The sequence below is a fragment of the Passer domesticus genome, chromosome 8 (assembly GCF_036417665.1).
Source record: "Passer domesticus isolate bPasDom1 chromosome 8, bPasDom1.hap1, whole genome shotgun sequence".
Lineage (NCBI taxonomy): Eukaryota > Metazoa > Chordata > Aves > Passeriformes > Passeridae > Passer > Passer domesticus.
The window spans coordinates 9,492,358-9,510,804 of record NC_087481.1 but is presented as its reverse complement, the minus strand read 5'-3'; the positions used below and the strand labels follow the sequence as shown (position 1 = coordinate 9,510,804).

At 56.8% G+C, this 18,447-nt stretch overlaps 1 long non-coding RNA gene and 2 pseudogenes across 1 annotated transcript; 2 read left to right on the top strand and 1 right to left on the bottom strand.

Moving 5' to 3' along the window:
- The window catches only part of LOC135305578 (zinc finger protein 850-like), a 261,867-nt pseudogene extending 252,893 nt beyond the window's left edge, over positions 1–8,974 (bottom strand).
- LOC135305762 (uncharacterized) lies at positions 683–1,717 on the top strand. The gene is made up of 3 exons (XR_010366746.1): positions 683–829; positions 941–1,118; positions 1,435–1,717. It is a non-coding gene; the product is annotated as an uncharacterized LOC135305762 (long non-coding RNA).
- Positions 8,975–15,287: 6,313 nt separating the features above from the next.
- LOC135305620 (zinc finger protein 239-like) lies at positions 15,288–17,770 on the top strand (annotated as a pseudogene).
- Positions 17,771–18,447: the final 677 nt, after the last annotated feature.

Below are 18,447 nucleotides of genomic sequence, written 5' to 3'. Positions count from 1 at the left end.
AGAAAAACCTGGGGCAGCATGACAGAAAAGGAGAAAAAAAAAATCACCAGTTAGAACAGAACCAGTGTCCCACCATCTTCCCCTCCACTGTTATTAATTTTGTACATTTAGAGGCAAACCTGGGTCTAAAGCTTGCATCTCTCAGTTCCTGATGCTATTTGCTACCCTTCAGCCTTGACTGGCCCTGATGTGACTGACTGCTGGGCAAGTGGGGCTGGGGATGCTCAGCCTGGAGAGAGGAGACACTGGGAGGCCTCCCTGTGGCTCTGCAGGACTGGAAGGGTCCCGCAGGAAAGAAGGGGACAGAGTGTTCAGCAGGGCCTGTGCTGACAGGACAAGGGGGGATTGGCTTTCAACTGCAGCAGGTTGATTGAAGCTGCATCTAAGGAAGCTGCTCTTTTCCACTGGGGGTGGTGGGGCACTGGCCCAGGCTGTGCACAGAGGCTGTGCATGCCCCATCCTTGGCAACAGGGCTCTGAGCAGCCTGCTCTGGGGGAAGACTGCTCAGCTGGGAACAAGATGCTGTTCTTCAGGCTCCCTTCCAAGCCCAACCCTTCAGAGACTCCATCATTCCGTGGTCTCCACTCTCCATTTCAGATGGAGCCTGGGAACTGTGATGTCACAGCCCACGCTCCAGCTGGAAGGTCCAGCGCCCAGGAAAGGGCACAACACAACCCTTGGCCGCTGTGTTGGCACGCTCTGCACCTTGCTCCTGCCTTCGCCTTTCACTCTTCTTATCCCCCCGATACCCCCATCATTCCTGACAGCTCCTGAGTGCCTGGATTTCATCATCCAGCCCTGCAGGATGCTCCCCTTTGTTCTGGGGAAGGTATGGTGCTATTCCATGGAGGTGGACACCCCCACCTGCCCAGGTGGGCTGGAGCTCTGTGGGGATGGAGTGGGACAGGGACCCCACTCTGAGGTTCTGCTACCTCTGCAGGCTGTCCCAGACAGAGAAGAGGAGATGGAGGTGGATACAGAGATTGATAGAGAGGAGGACATGGAGACGGAGGGAGCAGACACTGGAGAGGAGGAGATGGAGGTGGAGGTGAAGGTGGAAGAGGAGATGGATGTGGATAGGGAAGAGTCCATTGTGGACATGGATATTGATTAAGAAGGTGAGGAAGAGGCCATGATCTTGGCATGAAGACCAATGCCAGCAGCAGGACAGGCAGAGTGGGTCTCCTGCTGCCAGGCTGGGGCTGGGCTGGGTGCTCCCTGCTCAGGGACATTGTACCCAGGGCACTGGATTCTGGTGGCCATCCACAGCCGTCCTGTGCCTGCTTTGCTCCACACAAGCTCCATGCCAGACCCAGCCAGGCTCAGTTCTGGTAGCAGAGTCCTGCTGCTGGGCCAGCATGTGCCAGCCTGGGGGCACATGCAAGAGCCCTCTGTGCCTGACTGGAGTGACCGTGCCATTTGCTTTTCTTCCAGGTGCCATGGACAGCACAGACAGAGACACCACCCTTTTGTATATATGTTCTACAGTTTGTTGTTGTTCTTTAGAATGTAGATTGTAGGGCTATTTTTGACTTCTGTAAATACATAGTTTTGTTAGGTAGGTTTTGCTAGGTAGGTTTTTATGTATATATGTTCTATCTATTGTTGTTGTTACAAATATTCTTACAATGTAAATGTATTCTGCATTTTTGCTGCTGTTTTTCTGTAATAAACAAATTTTATTTTTCACATAAAAATATGTTCTCCTTGCATTTGCTTCAGGCACAGGCAGCATTTCGCAAAGTGGTTGTTTCCACTTGCTCCAGGTCGCCAGGACTGGGGATCCCTGGCACAGCCACCCCAGGAGTGGGGGTCCCTGTGCACAGAGGGGAACCACTGACAGAGGTGAGCCTCTCCTTGCAGTTTCTCTGGACACACTTGGGAGCTGTAGGGGCAAAGCCCAGCGTGCCCTGGCCCATGGATCCCATGCTGGAGCAGGGCTGAGCCTGTGTGCTCCTGCAGAGCCTCAGCCATGGCTCTTCCCTGGGCAGCCCCAGGGCTAAGGAGGGAGCACTGGGCTGTGGGCAAGCCCTGCTCCTGGGCACCCTGAGGGGCTGGAGCCAGCCTGGAGGGAGCCTCAGCCCTACAGGGACCAAGATTTCCTTTGGAAACCCCCTCTCTCCCCAGACTCTGCTGAGCACAACAAGAATTGATCCTCCTAGTTCAAGGTGTGACCTTCATTGGCACAAATGTGTCCCTTGCACTTTCTAGCACAGCAAATGTCAGTGCTTGTAATCCCTGTTCTGCACACTCTGCTCAGGCAGCCAAACATCTGAACCTGAGGGAACATCTGGAATTAGCATCAACCTGCAGAGAGCTCCAGGGGGAGAACCTACCCCCAAGCACCACGAGAAATACTTGACACTGATAGTCTGGGGCAGAGCTGAAACTAAAGTATTTTAATGCCAAGAGAGAGGATTTTTTATTGCTGAATTCATTCTCCAAGAACAAGAATGGAAGCTTTTGGTCTCCTCACCTGCCACAGATGTGTATTGCCAAGGTTTTGCTTCTGGCTTATGACTGATTTTGATGAATCTGTTCAGAACTCTGATGCTGTTCCTGGCTAAGGTGCAGAGATGATATTTCAGAGCCAGATGAGCTCAGCACATCTTGTGCAATGCAGAATTTCCAGAGCCAGACATTCAGGCCATGCAAACTGATACTTTTTCATCTCCGTGCAAAGATCAGTATTAGGACATCAGTGATGTACCACACATTTCTCAGAGCTGTCCCTTTCATCCAGCTCTCCCCAGTCACTTCACAGACTTCACTCTAAGCAGTTTCTGATAGAGCTCAGTAGCACATGGGATTTAATCCTGGTTTTTCTTCATCTTCTCCAGAGCTGTCTCCAGACACGGTGTGTGGGCACTGTCTGACAGCAGCAGCATTAACCTGTCACCTCCCTGACACTGAGGTTCATGTCACAACTTTTCATCAAAAGCAGCAAATCAATGATTCCCACTGGGTCCCACAAAGCTCCGTGGGGAGTTTGTGTGGCTGCAGTTCCAGCACCAGCCCCGGCGCTCAGAAATTTCAGGAGGAGATACAGAAGGAATCAGCCATTCATAGAGAACAACATGAGTTTGCAGGGCTCAGATCCCCACAACAGAGTCCCCAGACTCTGCATTTACACTTTGGCCTCTGTGCCTTACTTTTCCTCTCACTAAAGTCCTGACAGTTTATCTTATGCTCAGGTTCCCAAGATAATTCAAAGCAGCTTTAGGAGCAGGGATATATGGGAACTGTCCCAAGGCTCGACAAAATTTCTCTCCTCAGGCCTGACAATTCCAGCTAAGGAGAGAGGAAAAGCCTGCATGAAAGAGGTGTGAAATCAAAGCAGTAATCAAATTGAGGTATAATGAGAGCAGCTGAACAGGTTTTCAATGTTCAGAACAAGATTAGCAGCTCCAGGCACAGGAGGAATGTGACATTTTCCCCGCTGTAACAACTCTGTCATGCAAATTGCATCTCAAATCCTCCTCCCCAGCTCTGGGACCTGTTCAGCCACAAACGTGGTGCTGAATTTTTAAAGCAAAGTGGAAGCTGCTCAGAGAGGTGGTTTGCAAATAAAAATCACAGAGGACAGTTTGGAAGCACCAGCTGGAGCAGAGAGGGACAGAGCCTGGCCCTGGGGGGCAGCACAGCCACACAACACATGCCTGAAACTCTAAGAAATTAAAGAACTTGCCACTGGTTTTCCCTCAGGAGCTACAGAAGGTGCTTTATGGAATCCCTGCCTCCTTCACACATGCATCAGCATGCAGGAGAGCACAAGGATAAAGATTACAGCACCTGCTGCTGCCGCTTCCATCTCCTGACTCAAATCTCACCAAAATCTGTCACGATTGGGCCTTTCCAAAGTCTCAGATTCACTTGGTCCTTGCAGGATTTTGGTTCTGAGGAGCATGAAGGGAGATAAAGGCACTTGCAGACACCAGAGATGCAGTTGGTGCCTGAGGTGCATTTCACTGCCCAGGTTAGTGCCTCTAAAACCATCAAAAGCAGCCCCTTTGACAGCACCAAGCCAAGAACAGAACTCCAGGGCCTGCACTCTTGCTTCGGCAAGAACCCCTTGTGTGAGGACACGAGGCTTGACTCCATTTTCATCAGAAGGCTGATTTATTATGTTATATATTATACTAAAATACTACATTACAACTATACTAAAAGAACAGAGAGAAGAAGATCAGAAGGCTACAAAGACAAGAATAGAATAGGAATGAATAACAAAAATCCTGTGACTGCTCACAGCCTTGGCACAGGTGGCTGTGATTGGTCACTGATTGAAAACAATCCACGTGGACCAATGGAAGATGCACCTGTGGCCTTCCACAGCAGCAGATAGTTATTGTTTACATTTCTTTCCTGAGGCTCTCAGCTCCTCAGGACAGGAAAAATCCTAGCAGAGGCTTTTTCCCTAAAATATGGCTACAATTTCCCACCATGGATCACAGGGAGTGTGGGCCACCAGGGCTGTGCCCAGCGTGGGTCCTGCAGTGGGGGATGGAGCTGGAGGAGCACACGAAGCTCTTCCCGCACTCGGGGCACTCACAGGGCTTCCCTCACCGGTGCCTCCGTTGGTGTCTGGTCAAGTTGAGCTGCTGGAGAAGCTCTTCCCACACTGGGGACACTCGTAGGGCCTCTCCCCAGTGTGGATGCGCCGGTGGGTGACGAGGGTGGAGTTCTGCCTGAATCCCTTCCCGCAGTCGGGGCAGCAGAAGGGCCTCTCCTCTGTGTGAATCCGATAGTGCCAGAAAAGATGGGAGCGGATCCAAAACCCCTTCCCACACTCGGAACACTCGTAGGGCCTATCCCCAGAGGGGATCTTTTGGTGGTAGATCAGGTTGGTGCGAAGTCTGAAGCTCTTCCTGCATTCCCCACACTCGTAGGGCCGTTCCCCACTGTGGATCACCTGGTGCCTGATCAGGCTGGAGCTGCACCTGAAGCTCTTCCCACACTCCAAGCACTTGTGGGGCTTCTCCCCATCATGGAGCTGCTCATGGACCACCAGCTCCGAGCTCTGGCTCCATCTCCGGCCGCCTTCCCAGCCCAGGCTGGCTCTTTCCCCCTCAGATCCCCGTGATCTGTGTTTGCAGCCCCTCCTCGTGCGGCATCTCCGGGGCTTTTCCTGCCCGTTGGGTTCCTGCGCAGTGGAGCCGCTCAAAATGGCCTCTGCCATGAGATTCTGCTGTGCTGAGCTGGGAGATGGAGCAGGAGAGAGGGGGAAAGGGGCACTGACTTCCTCCTCACCTGCCTCACTGTCTCAAGGGCATTTTCCTCTTTCTCACAGCCTCCCAGGGGTTGGCAATGAGAAATCATAGTTTGAGGAAAATAAGGGATGAGCACGTTGAATTTGAAGGTCCGTCTGCCCGAGCCCACCTCGAGAAGTCACCGGCCATCTGGGCTCCAGAAAAACCTCCCAAACACCAAGGTTCAGCCCTAAAAATCCTACCAAGAGCTCCCTGTCCCTTGTCCCTCCCCTCTGCTGTTCAGGGGCTCCCCAGTCCCAGCTGCTGGGGTCACGCTTGCATTGGGGGTCCCCCTTCTCCTCGGTGCCCGCCCTCCCCAGCCTGCTGGCAGTCCCAGCAATCCCAAAAGCTGCCCCCTCTTCACTCTGCCCATTCAGGGGTGCCGGGGCTTTTTGGGCTCCCTTTTGGGCTCCCTTCTCCCCTCATTCTCTGCTCTGGGCTGCTTTGGAGCCCTGCCAGCTGCAAACATCCCCCCCAAAAAGCCCCAAAGCCAGGCACCCCCGGGATATTCGGGCCGTGCTCCCCCTCCCCGGGCAGCTGCGGGATGGGGGGCGATGCTCCCGGGGCTGCGGCGGCTTCAGGGACCACCAGGGCCACGAGATTCTCCCTCTCCTCTTCTGCTGCTGCTCGGCCTCTTCCTCCCTCCCTCCTCCTCCTCCTCCTCCTTTCCCGTTCCTGAAGGTCCTCCTGAAGGCTGAACCGTGAGGGGAAAGGAGGCAAGGAAAGGACGGAACTGTGAGGAGAAAGGGGGCAAGGAAAGGGCGGGAACCGTGAGGGGAAAGGGGGCAAGGAAAGGGCGGAACCGTGAGGGGAAAGGGGGCAAGGAAAGGACGGAACTGTGAGGGGAAAGGGGGCAAGGAAAGGGCGGAACCGTGAGGGGAAAGGGGGCAACGAAAGGACGGAACCGTGAGGGGAAAGGGGGCAAGGAAAGGGCGGAACCGTGAGGGGAAAGGGGGCAAGGAAAGGACGGAACCGTGAGGGGAAAGGGGGCAAGGAAAGTGCGGAACCGTGAGGGGAAAGGGGGCAAGGAAAGGGCGGAACCGTGAGGGGAAAGGGGCAGGCTCAGGCCAAGGGCGGCAACTGTGAGGGGACACTCTGGGAGGCGGCACTCTGCAAACAGAACTGCAAGGGACTGAGCATGGACGGGAAGAAAGCAGTAAGTCTGAAAGTTTTATTTGCTATCAAATACATCTCACACACCCAGCCCCACGCAATTCCCGTACCTCTGCACTAAACTGGGATCCCACTTCTCCCAGTGTCATTCTAACCCCATGTCAGCCTGGTGGCTTTGGAGTCGAGTGACTTTGTTGTGGGATTGAGTTTTTTGAGGTGGGAAGAAGCAAATCCCTGGTGCTATTGAGCTTTCATTCAACAATTGAGTTGTTTTCAGTGGGGCTGAGTTATTCTGAAGTAACAGACCCATCCCACTTGGCTTTTGGACTGCAAAGATTGAGAAGAGAAAAAAAACATTAAGGCCAAACCAAAAGGAGGAGCAGCCAGATGTGTTCCCACCATGGATCACAGGGAATGTGGGTCACCAGGGCTGTGCCCAGCGTGGGTCCTGCAGTGGGGGATGGAGCTGGAGCAGCGCACAAAGCTCTTCCCGCACTCGGGGCACTCGCAGGGCTTCCCTCACTGGTGCCTCCGTTGGTGTCTGGTGAAGTGAGAGCGCTGTGAGAAGCTCTTCCCACACAGGGGACACTCGTAGGGCCTCTCCCCAGTGTGGATGCGCCGGTGGGTGATGAGGTTGGAGTTGCACTTGAATCGCTGCCCGCAGTCGGGGCAGCAGAAGGGCCTCTCCTCTGTGTGAATCCGATAGTGCTGGAGGAGATCAGAGCTAATCCTAAACCCCTTCCCACATTCGGAACACTCATAGGGCCTCTCCCCACTGTGGATCTTTTGGTGGACAAGGAGGTTGGCGCGATGTCCGAATCTCTTCCCACACTCCCCACACTCGTAGGGCCGTTCCCCAGTGTGGGTCCTCTGGTGCTGGGTCAGGGTGGAGCTCTCCCTGAAGCTCCTCCCACATTCTTCACACTTATGGGGCCTATCCCCAGTGTGGATGCGCCGGTGCCGGACAAGATGGGAGCTCTGCCTGAAGCCCTGCCCGCAGTCGGGGCAGCGGAAGGGCCTCTCCTCTGTGTGCGTGCGCTGGTGCAGGAGGAGACTGGAGCTGCTCCGAAACCTCTTCCTGCACTGATCACACTCGTAGGGCCATTCCCCAGTGTGGGTTCTCTGGTGCAGGGTCAGGTTGGAGCTTATCTGGAAGCCCCTCCCACACTCCAAGCACTTGTGGGGCTTCTCCCCATCATGGAGCTGCTCATGGACCACCAGCTCCGAGCTCTGGCTCCATCTCCGGCTGCCTTCCCGGCCCAGGCTGGCTCTTTCCCCCTCAGATCCCCGCCATCTGCGTTTGCAGCCACTCCTCGTGCGGCATCTCAGGGGCTTTTCCTCCCCGTTGGGTTCCTGCGCCGTGGAGCTGCTCAAAATGGCCTCTGCCATGAGGTTCTGCCGCAGGGATTTGTCCTCCCTGCTCTCCATCCTCAGCTCCTGCTCTGGGGGAGGAAGGACAAGGACAGGATGGCATTTGCCTCTGGGCCACAGGCAAGGGCAAGGAGATGCCCCCAGGCTGCCCTGCAGCCGGGGCTGTGCTGGGCTGGGAGATGGAGCAGGAGAGAGAGGAAAGGGGCACTGAGTTCCTCCTCACATGCCTCAGTGTCCAGGGACATCTTCCTCACAGCCTCACAAGAAGTGGCAATGGGAAATCCTGCTTTGAGGAAAAAAAGAGATGAGCACGTTGAGTTTGAAGGTCCCTCTGCCCAAGTCCATCTCTACAAGTCACCAGCGACCTAGGCTCCAGAAAAACATCCCAAACACCAAGATTCAGTGCTGAAAAACCCACCCCAGGAGTTCCCCACCGCTGCTCCCTCCCCTCTGGTCTTTGGGAGTTCCCCCTGTCCCAGCTGCTGGGGTCAAGCTTGCATTGGGGGTCCCCCTTCTCCTCGGTGCCCGCCCTCCCCAGCCTGCTGGCAGTCCCAGCAATCCCAAAAGCTGCCACCTCTTCACTCTGCCCATTCAGGGGTGCCGGAGCTTTTTGGGCTCCCTTCTGGGCTCCCTTCTCCCCTCATTCTCTGCTCTGGGCTGCAGGGGCTCCAAGGAGTCCCCCCTGCCCCTCTCCAGCCTCTGCAGGCTCCCGCCAATGGCGGCGCTCCCCCCTTTCTGGGCTCCCCACTTTGGGCTCCTGGGGGACACAGGGCTCTGCTCCTCCAGGCTGCCTCTGCCGCCAGCCGCCACCGCCAGCCCCCGATGTTCCCCCGAGGGGCCTTTTCCGCTCAGCCTTGCACTTCTTCATTCTCCAAACATCCCCCCAAAAAAATCCCAGCCCAGGGAGCCCCCGGGATATCTGGGCCGAGCTCCCCCTCCCCGCTCACCTTCGCCATGGGGGCGATAATCCCACAGGTGGGGGCTGCGAATGCACGGAGGGCTCCACCGCGAGATTCCTGCTGCTCAGCCTTGATCCGTCTCTGTCCCTCCTCTTCCTCTTCCTGCCCCTTCTCCTATTCCATCCCCCCACCTCCTCCTAATCCTTCTCCTCCCTCACCACACCTCCTTCTCCTTCTGTGGCTGCTCTCTCTCCGCCTTCCCTTCCTCTTCCACATCCCCTCCCACCCTCCTCCTCTCTAATCCCGCCTCCTCCTCCTCCTTCATCCCTCCCCTTCCCTCCCTCCTCCTCCTCCCCCAGCAGCAGCGACGCCCTCGCTGCCCCGTTCCCGGAGCCCTCGCAGCCCGCGGCAGGAGCGGGGCTGGAGCCGGCACAGCTCGGCACGGGCAGCGCGGGGCTCTTGGCTGCTCCCGGCCTCTGCGGATCAGGGGGGAAGCCGGCCCGGGCAAAAGGAGAGGCAAACTGTGACAACTGGGGGCCCCACATCCAAACTGGGCCCTGCTGGGGAGCCTGCCTGGGCACTGCCAGCCCTTGGGGCTCCTCTCGGCACAGCCGGGAGGGGGGAACGCACAGAGGGCTGCGGGATCCCAGCGCTGGCAGCACTGCCAGGGACTGGGCTCTGCTGGAATCATACTGGGAGTGACTGGGACTGTACTGGGTTTGTACTGGGATCATACTGGGAGTGACTGGGACTCTACTGGGTTTATACTGGGATCATACTGGAATCACACTTGGACTGTACTGGCTTTGTACTGATACCATTCTGGGATCATACTGGGAGGGAGCAGGAGCCTGCAGAGGCAATTGAGACCATGTTAGGGGCAAATGGGATCTACTGGGAGTGACTGGGATTATGCTGAGGGTGACTGGGAGCAGCTGGGAGCAACTGGGATCATGACAGGAGCAACTGGGAGTGGCTGGCTGCATGCTGGGAGTGACTGGAAACAACTGGGCTTATACTGGGATCAACTGGGATCACGCTGGAGGTGACTGGGATCATCCTGGCAGTGAGGGCCACTGCACTGAGGCTGACTGGGAGTGCTTGGCAGCAAATGGGATCATACTGGGGAGTAATGGGAGGGACTGGGAACATGCTGGAGGGACCTGGGATACACTGGGAGATACTGGGAGTGACTGGAACCAAAGGGAGGGTGAAAGAGAGCCACTGGAACCATGTGGAGCACAACTGGTTCATACTGGCAGGGACTGGGAGCACACTGGGCTCATCTCTGGATCATACTGGGAGGGACTGGACTGATACTAGGAGAATCTGAGAGCGACTGGGAACACTCCCTGCACATCATCCCCCATACTGGGCCTGACTGGGAGCAACTGGGATTGTACTGGGACCACACTGGGAGTGCTGGCATGTGACTGGGATCCAACTGGAGCTTACTGGGATCACATTGGGGTTGAAAGGGAGTGACTGGGATCACACTTTAGGCTACTGGGAGCACCTGAGAGAAACTGGGATCATGCTGCAAGCAAACTGGAGGAACTGGGCAGGACTGGATGCATGCTGGAGGCAGCTGGGATATTCTGGGCATGACTGGGGGATCACACTGGGAGAGCTGACACCTTCCTGGGGCCACTGGCAGCGCCTGGAAATTACTGCAGACATGCTGGGGGCAACTGGGATATACTGGGAGTGTCTGTGACCGTACTGGGGGGACTGAAACCACACTGAGAACGACTGGGACCATGATGGGGAGACCTGGGACCACACTGGGGGCAACTGGGAGTGAGTGGGACTGTGCTGGGAGGGACTGGGATCATCTGGGGAGTGACTGGGACTAGAGCAGGGGCAACTGGGTCCAACTGGGACCATACTGGGAGTGTCTGTAACCATAGTGGAGTGATGGAACCACACTGGGAACAGCTGGGAATTACTGGGGTTTGTGGAGAGAATTATTTGGTTTGGGGGGAGTTGGGGAATTTTGGGGGGTTTGGAGGGTGATTTTGGGGGGTTTTGTGGATTTTCGGAGGGTTTTATTGGCACTCTGGGGGGGTGTTTTTCTGCAGGTATTTGGGGGTTTAGTGAAATATTTTTCTGGGTTTTTTTTAAGTTTTGAGAGGTGTTACTGGGATTTGGTGGGATTCTTTGGAATTTTTGGTGGGTTTTATTGGAATTTCTGCAGGATTTTGGACACGTGGTGCAATTTTATTGGAATTGTGGGGGCATTTAGTGGGATTCTTTGAGGGTTTGGGATTTTTGGGGGTTTTTTGGGAGGTCTTTTTGGGTTGCCATGATTTCTTTGGGTTTTGGGGGGGATTTTGTGGGGCTTTTTATGGTTTAGGGGATATTTTTGGGGGCACTTGTGGGGTTTAATCGGGATTCTGGGGGGTTTGTTGGGATTTCAAAAGATTTTGTGGGCTTTTATTGGAACTCTAGGGTGTTCTAATGGGATTTTGTGAGATTTAATTCGGATTTCATGAGTTTTATTGGGACTTCTGGGGTGTTTAAGGAGATTTTGGTGCCTCTCACCCCTTCTCTACACCTGAGAACAACCCTAAAGCCCCCCCAGAATTCCCCAAAAATCCCAATAAAACCCTCCAAAACCCCAGGGAATCCCACAAAACCCCAATGAAACCCACCCAAATTTAAAAAAAAATCAGAGAAATTTCAATACATTTCCCCCCACCAAAAATCCTCAAAACCCCCAATAAAATCCCCCAAAATCCAAAACCCCCTAAATCCACAAAACCCCCCAAAACCCCAATAATTCTCCATAAACCCCCCCAAAATCCCCAAAAACCCTCTCAAACCCCCCCCAAAATCCCCCCAGACTCTGTGGGGCCGTCCTGGATCAGGGGCACCGGCCGGTGGAACAGGAGCCACCTCAGGGGCCCTCGGAGCTCTGTGGGGAGGGGGCACCATGGGAGACCCCCAGAAACGGGAGGGGGGGGGGTGGAACCCCTGTTGTGCCCCCTCGCCCCAAAACCCCCAGACCCCGGTTCAGGGGGGGCCTGGGACCCCCCGGGACCCCCAAATCTCCCTCGGGACCCCTCTGGGAGACCCAAACCCCCCCAAGGTTGGCCCAGGATCACTCTGGACCCCCAAAACCTTCCCTGGAGCCTCAGACCCCCCCAGTTCCCCACAAAATTGACCCCACACCCACCTGAGACCCCCCTCAAATCCATCAGAGTGCCCCAAATCCCCCTCACACCCCTCAATCCCCCCCCCCCCCCCCCAAACCCTGGGAAATCCCCTCACACTCTGCTAAAGCCCCCCAGATGCACCTCAGAACCTCCCAGATCCCCCCAGCTCCTCTCACAACCCCCCAAAATCCCCTCAGACCCTCCCAATTCCCCTCAGATCCCCCTAAACCCACCTGAGAACACTCCAGACCCTCTCAAGCTGCCCCCAAAGATCCCTAAAGCCCCCTCAGACCCACCAAAGCCCCCTCAGACCCCCTCATTATCCCCAAACCCGCCGCACACCCCCCTATTTCCCGTCAATCTCCCCCAAATCCCCAATTTCTCCTCAGACCGCCCCAAACCCCCCCAGTTTCCCCTCAGCGCCCTCCTCAGCCGCGCTCGCCTCTGAATCTCCCGCCTCCGCCGCGTGCACGGACTCTCCAGCCAATAGCGGCGCGCCCCGCCCCGAACCAGCCAATGAGGGCGCGGCTCCCCTCAGCAGCGCCCGCCTCCCCGCGCCGCTGCAGCCAATCAGAGGCGAGGCGCAGCGGCGGTGCCGGTGCCGGGCGCTGCAGAGAGCGGGGGCGGCGCTGGGAGCGGCCGGAGCGCTCCGGGAGCTGCTGAGGCGGCCGGGACAGGGCCGGGAGGGGCTGAGAGGGGATCGGGGGGGCGTGGGAGGGTCCGGGGGGCTGGGGGGGCTTTGGGGAGGGTTCCGGGGTGTGGGGCGGGGTCTGGGGAGGGCTCTTGGCTGGGGGATCGTGAGGTGTCAGGGAGGGTCTGGGGAGGGGTCCTGGGGCACTGTGGGGGGATCTGGGGGTGGGGAGGGTCCTGAGAGGGGTCTCGAGGGGGGTCCTGGGGGTGCTGGGGGGACTTTGGGGTTCCAGGGTGGTCCTGGGCCAACCTTGGGGGGCTTTTCAGGGGGATTTGGGGTTCCCGGGGGAGATTTGGGGATCCAGGGGGTTCCCAGCGCCCCCCTCCCGTTTCTGGGGGTCTCCCATGGTGCCCCCTCCCCACAGAGCTCCGAGGGCCCCTGAGGTGGCTCCTGTTCCACCGGCCGGTGCCCCTGATCCAGGACGGCCCCAGAGAGTCTGGGGGGATTTTGGGGGGCATTTTTGGGAGGGTTTTTGGGGATTTTGGGAGGCCTTTTTTTAGAACTTTGGAGGGATTTGATGGAGGGGTATTATTGGGGTTTTGGAGAGAATTATTGGGTTTTGGGGGGTTATGGGATTTTGGGGGTTTTGTGGATTTGGGGAGTTTTGGGTTTTGGGGGGTTGATTTTTGAGGGGGTTTAGTGAGATTTTGGGGAGGGTTTTTGAGTTTGGGTGGGATTCACTGGGATTTTGTGGGGTTCTCTGGGGTTTTGGAGGATCTTATTGTAATTTGCTGAGGAAGTTGGGATTTTTAGTGGAATTTGTGTGGCATTTGGGCATCTGGGGCCTTTGGGGTTGTCCCAGGGTTTGCGGAAGGGCTGAGAGGCATCACGATCTCCTTAAAAGCCCCAAAAGTCCCAATAAAACTCATGAAATCTGAAATAAATCTCACAAAATCCCATTAGAACACCCTAGAATCCCAATAAAAGCCCACAAAATCTTTTGAAATCTCAAGAACCCCCAAAATCCAGATGAAACCTCGCAAATCCCCCCCAAAATGTCCCCTAAATAATAAAAATCCCATTATATCCCCCCCAACACCCAAAGAAATCATGGCAACACCCAAAAAAACCCACAAAACCCCAAAAATCCCAAGAAAATTCTGAAAAAAACCAAATCCCCAATGAATCCCACTAAAAGCCCCCACAATTCCAATAAAATGCCTCAAAATCTCCTAGAAATCCCAATAAAACCCCCAGAATTTCTGAGAATCCCAAAAAAACTGAGGAAAATCCCAGTAAAACCTTCCAAAATAGAAAAAAAAAATTCGATAAACCCCCAAACACCCCCAGAACAACACCCCCCCCCCCAAAGCACCAATAAAACCCCCAAAATCCAAACCCCCCAAAATCCACAAAACCCCCCAACATTTCCCACCTTGTCCCAGCATGTCTGCAGTCATTCCCAGGCGCTGCCAGTGGCCCCAGGAAGGTGTCAGCTCTCCCAGTGTGATCCCCCAGTCATGCCCAGAATATCCCAGCTGCCTCCAGCATGCATCCAGTCCTGCCCAGTTCCTCCAGTTTGCTTGCAGCATGATCCCAGTTTCTCTCAGGTGCTCCCAGAAGCCCAAAGTGTGATCCCAGTCACTCCCTTTCAACCCCAATATGATCCCAGTAAGCTCCAGTTGGATCCCAGTCACATGCCAGCCCTCCCAGTGTGGTCCCAGTATAATCCCAGTTGCTCCCAGTCAGGCCCAGTATGGGGGATGATGTGCAGGGAGTGTTCCCAGTCACTCTCAGATTCTCCCAGTATCAGTCCAGTCCCTCCCAGTATGATCCAGAGATGAGCCCAGTGTGCTCCCAGTCCCTGCCAGTATGAACCAGTTGTGCTCCACATGGTTCCAGTGGCTCTCTTTCACCCTCCCTTTGGTTCCAGTCACTCCCAGTATTTCCCAGTGCATCCCAGTTCCCTCCAGCATGTTCCCAGTCCCTCCCATTATTCCCCAGTATGATCCCATTTGCTGCCAAGCACTCCCAGTCAGCCTCAGTGCAGTGGCACTAACTGCCAGGATGATCCCAGTCACCTCCAGCATGATCCCAGTTGATCCCAGTAGAAGCCCAGTTGTTTCCAGTCACTCCCAGCATGCAGCCAGCCACTCCCAGTTGCTCCTGTCATGATCCCAGTTGCTCCCAGCTGCTCCCAGTCACCCTCAGCATAATCCCAGTCACTCCCAGTAGATCCCAATTTCCCCTAACATGGTCTCAATTGCCTCTGCAGGCTCCTGCTCACTCCCAGTATGATCCCAGAATGGTATCAGTACAAAGCCAGTACAGTCCAAGTGTGATGCCAGTATGATCCCAGAACAAACCCAGTACAGTCCCAGTCACTCCCAGTATGATCCCAGTATGATCCCAGTATGATCCCAGTACGATCCCAGCAGAGCCCAGTCCCTGGCAGTGCTGCCAGCGCTGGGATCCCGCAGCCCTCTGTGCGTTCCCCCCTCCCGGCTGTGCCGAGAGGAGCCCCAAGGGCTGGCAGTGCCCAGGCAGGCTCCCCAGCAGGGCCCAGTTTGGATGTGGGGCCCCCAGTTGTCACAGTTTGCCTCTCCTTTTGCCCGGGCCGGCTTCCCCCCTTCTCCGCAGCGGCCGGGAGCAGCCGAGAGCCCCGCGCTGCCCGTGCCGAGCTGTGCCGGCTCCAGCCCCGCTCCTGCCGCGGGCTGCGAGGGCTCCGGGAACGGGGCAGCGAGGGGGTCGCTGCTGCTGCGGGAGGAGGAGGAGGGAGGGAGGGGAGGGATGAAGGAGGAGAGGAGGCGGGATTAGGGAGGGGGCGGAGGGTGGGGAGATGGAAGGGGAGGGGGAAGGCGGAGAGAGAGCAGCCACAGAAGGAGAAGGAGGTGTGGTGAGGGAGGAGAAGGATTAGGAGGAGGCGGGGGATGGAATAGGAGAAGGGGCAGGAAGAAGAAGCGGAGGGACAGACGCAGATCAAGGCTGAGCAGCAGGAAGCACGCGGTGGAGCCCTCCGTGCATTCGCAGCCCCCACCTGTGGGATCATCGCCCCCATGGCACAGGTGAGCGGGGAGGGGGAGCTCGGCCCAGATATCCCGGGGGCTCCCTGGGCTGGGATTTTTGGGAGGATGTTTGGAGAATGAAGAAGTGCAAGGCTGAGCGGAAAAGGCCCCTTGGGAGGACATCGGGGGGTGGCGGCTGGCGGCAGAGGCAGCCTGGAGGAGCAGAGCCCTGTGTCCCCCAGGAGCCCAAAGTGGGGAGCCCAGAGAGGGGGGAGCGCCGCCATTGGCGGGAGCCTGCAGAGGCTGGAGAGGGGCAGGGGGGACTCCTTGGAGCCCCTGCAGCCCGGAGCAGAGCATGAGGGGAGAAGGGAGCCCAAAAGGGAGCCCAAAAAGCCCCGGCACCCCTGAACGGGCAGAGTGAAGAGGGGGCAGCTTTTGGGATTGCTGGGACTGCCAGCAGCCTGGGGAGGGTGGGCACCGAGGAGAAGGGGGACCCGCAATGCAAGCTTGACCCCAGCAGCTGGGACAGGGGGAAACCCTGAACACCAGAGGGGAGGGAGCAGGGGTGGGGAACTCCTGGGGTGGGTTTTTCAGCACTGAATCTTGGTGTTTGGGAGGTTTTTCTGCAGCCTTGGTTGCTGGTGACTTGTAGAGATGGACTTAGGCAGAGGGACCTTCAAACTCTACGTGCTCATCCCTTGTTTTCCCTAAACTAGGATTTCCCTTTGTCACTTCTTGTGAGGCTGTGAGGAAGATGTCCCTGGACACTGAGGCAGGTGAGGAGGAACTCAGTGCCCCATTACCCTCTCTCCTGCTCCATCTCACAGCCCAGCAAAGCCCCGGCTGCAGGACAGCCTGGGGGCATCTCCTTGCCCTTGCCTGTGGCCCGCAGGCAAATGCCATCCTGTCCTTGTCCTTCCTCCCCCAGAGCAGGAGCTGAGGATAGAGAGCGGGGAGGACAAATCCCTGCGGCAGAACCTCGTGGCAGAGGCTGTTTTGAGCGGCTCCACGGCGCAGGAACCCAACGGGGAGGAAAAGCCCCAGAGATGCCACACGAGGAGGGGCTGCAAACGCAGATGGCGGGGATCTGAGGGGGAAAGAGCCAGCCTGGGCCGGGAAGGCGGCCGGAGATGGAGCCAGTGCTCGGAGCTGGTGGTCCATGAGGTGGTTCCTGATGGGGAGAAGCCCCACAAGTGCTTGGAGTGTGGGAGGGGCTTCCAGATAAGCTCAAACCTGATCCAGCACCAGAGAACCCACACTGGGGAACGGCCCTACGAGTGTGATCAGTGCAGGAAGAGGTTTCAGAGCAGCTCAAATCTCCTTATGCACTAGCGCACGCACACAGAGGAGAGGCCCTTCCGCTGCCCCGACTGTGGGCAGGGCTTCAGGCAGAGCTCCCATCTTGTCCGACACCGGTGCATCCACACTGGGGAGAGGCCCCATAAGTGTGAAGAATGTGGGAGAAGCTTCAGGGAGAGCTCCACCCTGATCCAGCACCAGAGGACCCACACTGGGGAACGGCCCTACAAGTGTGGGGAGTGTGGGAAGAGATTCGGACATCGCGCCAACCTCCTTGTCCACCAAAAGATCCACACTGGCGAGAGGCCCTACGAGTGTTCCGAGTGTGGGAAGGGGTTTAGGATTAGCTCTGATCTCCTCCAGCACTATCGGATTCACACAGAGGAGAGGCCCTTCTGCTGCCCCGACTGTGGGCAGGGATTCAAGCGCAACTCCAACCTCGTCACCCACCGGCGCATCCACACTGGGGCGAGGCCCTACGAGTGTCCCCAGTGTGGGAAGAGCTTCTCACAGCGCTCTCACTTGACCAGACACCAACGGAGGCACCGGTGAGGGAAGCCCTGCGAGTGCCCCGAGTGCGGGAAGAGCTTCGTGCGCTGCTCCAGCTCCATCCCCCACTGCAGGACCCACGCTGGGCACAGCCCTGGTGACCCACATTTCCTGTGATCCATGGTGGGAACACATCTGGCTGCTCCTCCTTTTGGTTTGGCCTTAATGTTTTTTTTCTCTTCTCAATCTTTGCAGTCCAAAAGCCAAGTGGGATGGGTCTGTTACTTCAGAATAACTCAGCCCCACTGAAAACAACTCAATTGTTGAATGAAAGCTCAATAGCACCAGGGATTTGCTTCTTCCCACCTCAAAAAACTCAATCCCACAACAAAGTCACTCGACTCCAAAGCCACCAGGCTGACATGGGGTTAGAATGACACTGGGAGAAGTGGGATCCCAGTTTAGTGCGGAGGTACAGGGATTGCGTGGGGCTGGGTGTGTGAGATGTATTTGATAGCAAATAAAACTTTCAGACTTACTGCTTTCTTCCCATCCATGCTCAGTCCCTTGCAGTTCCGTTTGCAGAGTGCCGCCTCCCAGAGTGTCCCCTCACAGTTGCTGCCCTTGGCCTGAGCCCGCCCCTTTCCCCTCACGGTTCCGCCCTTTCCTTGCCCCCTTTCCCCTCACGGTTCCCGCCCTTTCCTTGCCCCCTTTCCCCTCACAGTTCCGCCCTTTCCTTGCCCCCTTTTCCCTCACGGTTCCGTCCTTTCCTTGCCCCCTTTCCCCTCACGGTTCCCGCCCTTTCCTTGCCCCCTTTCCCCTCACAGTTCCGTCCTTTCCTTGCCCCCTTTCCCCTCACAGTTCCGCCCTTTCCTTACCCCTTTTCCCCTCATGGTTCAGCCTTCATGAGAACCTTCAGGAACGGGAAAGGAGGAGGAGGAGGAGGAGGGAGGGAGGAAGAGGCCGAGCAGCAGCAGAAGAGGAGAGGGAGAATCTCATGGCCATGGCGGTCCCTGAAGCCGCCGCAGCCCCGGGAGCATCGCCCCCCATCCCGCAGGTGCCCGGGGAGAGGGAGCACGGCCCGAATATCCCGGGGGTGCCTGGCTTTGGGGTTTTTTGGGGGGGATGTTTGCAGCTGGCAGGGCTCCAAAGCAGCCCAGAGCAGAGAATGAGGGGAGAAGGGAGCCCAAAAGGGAGCCCAAAAAGCCCCGGCACCCCTGAATGGGCAGAGTG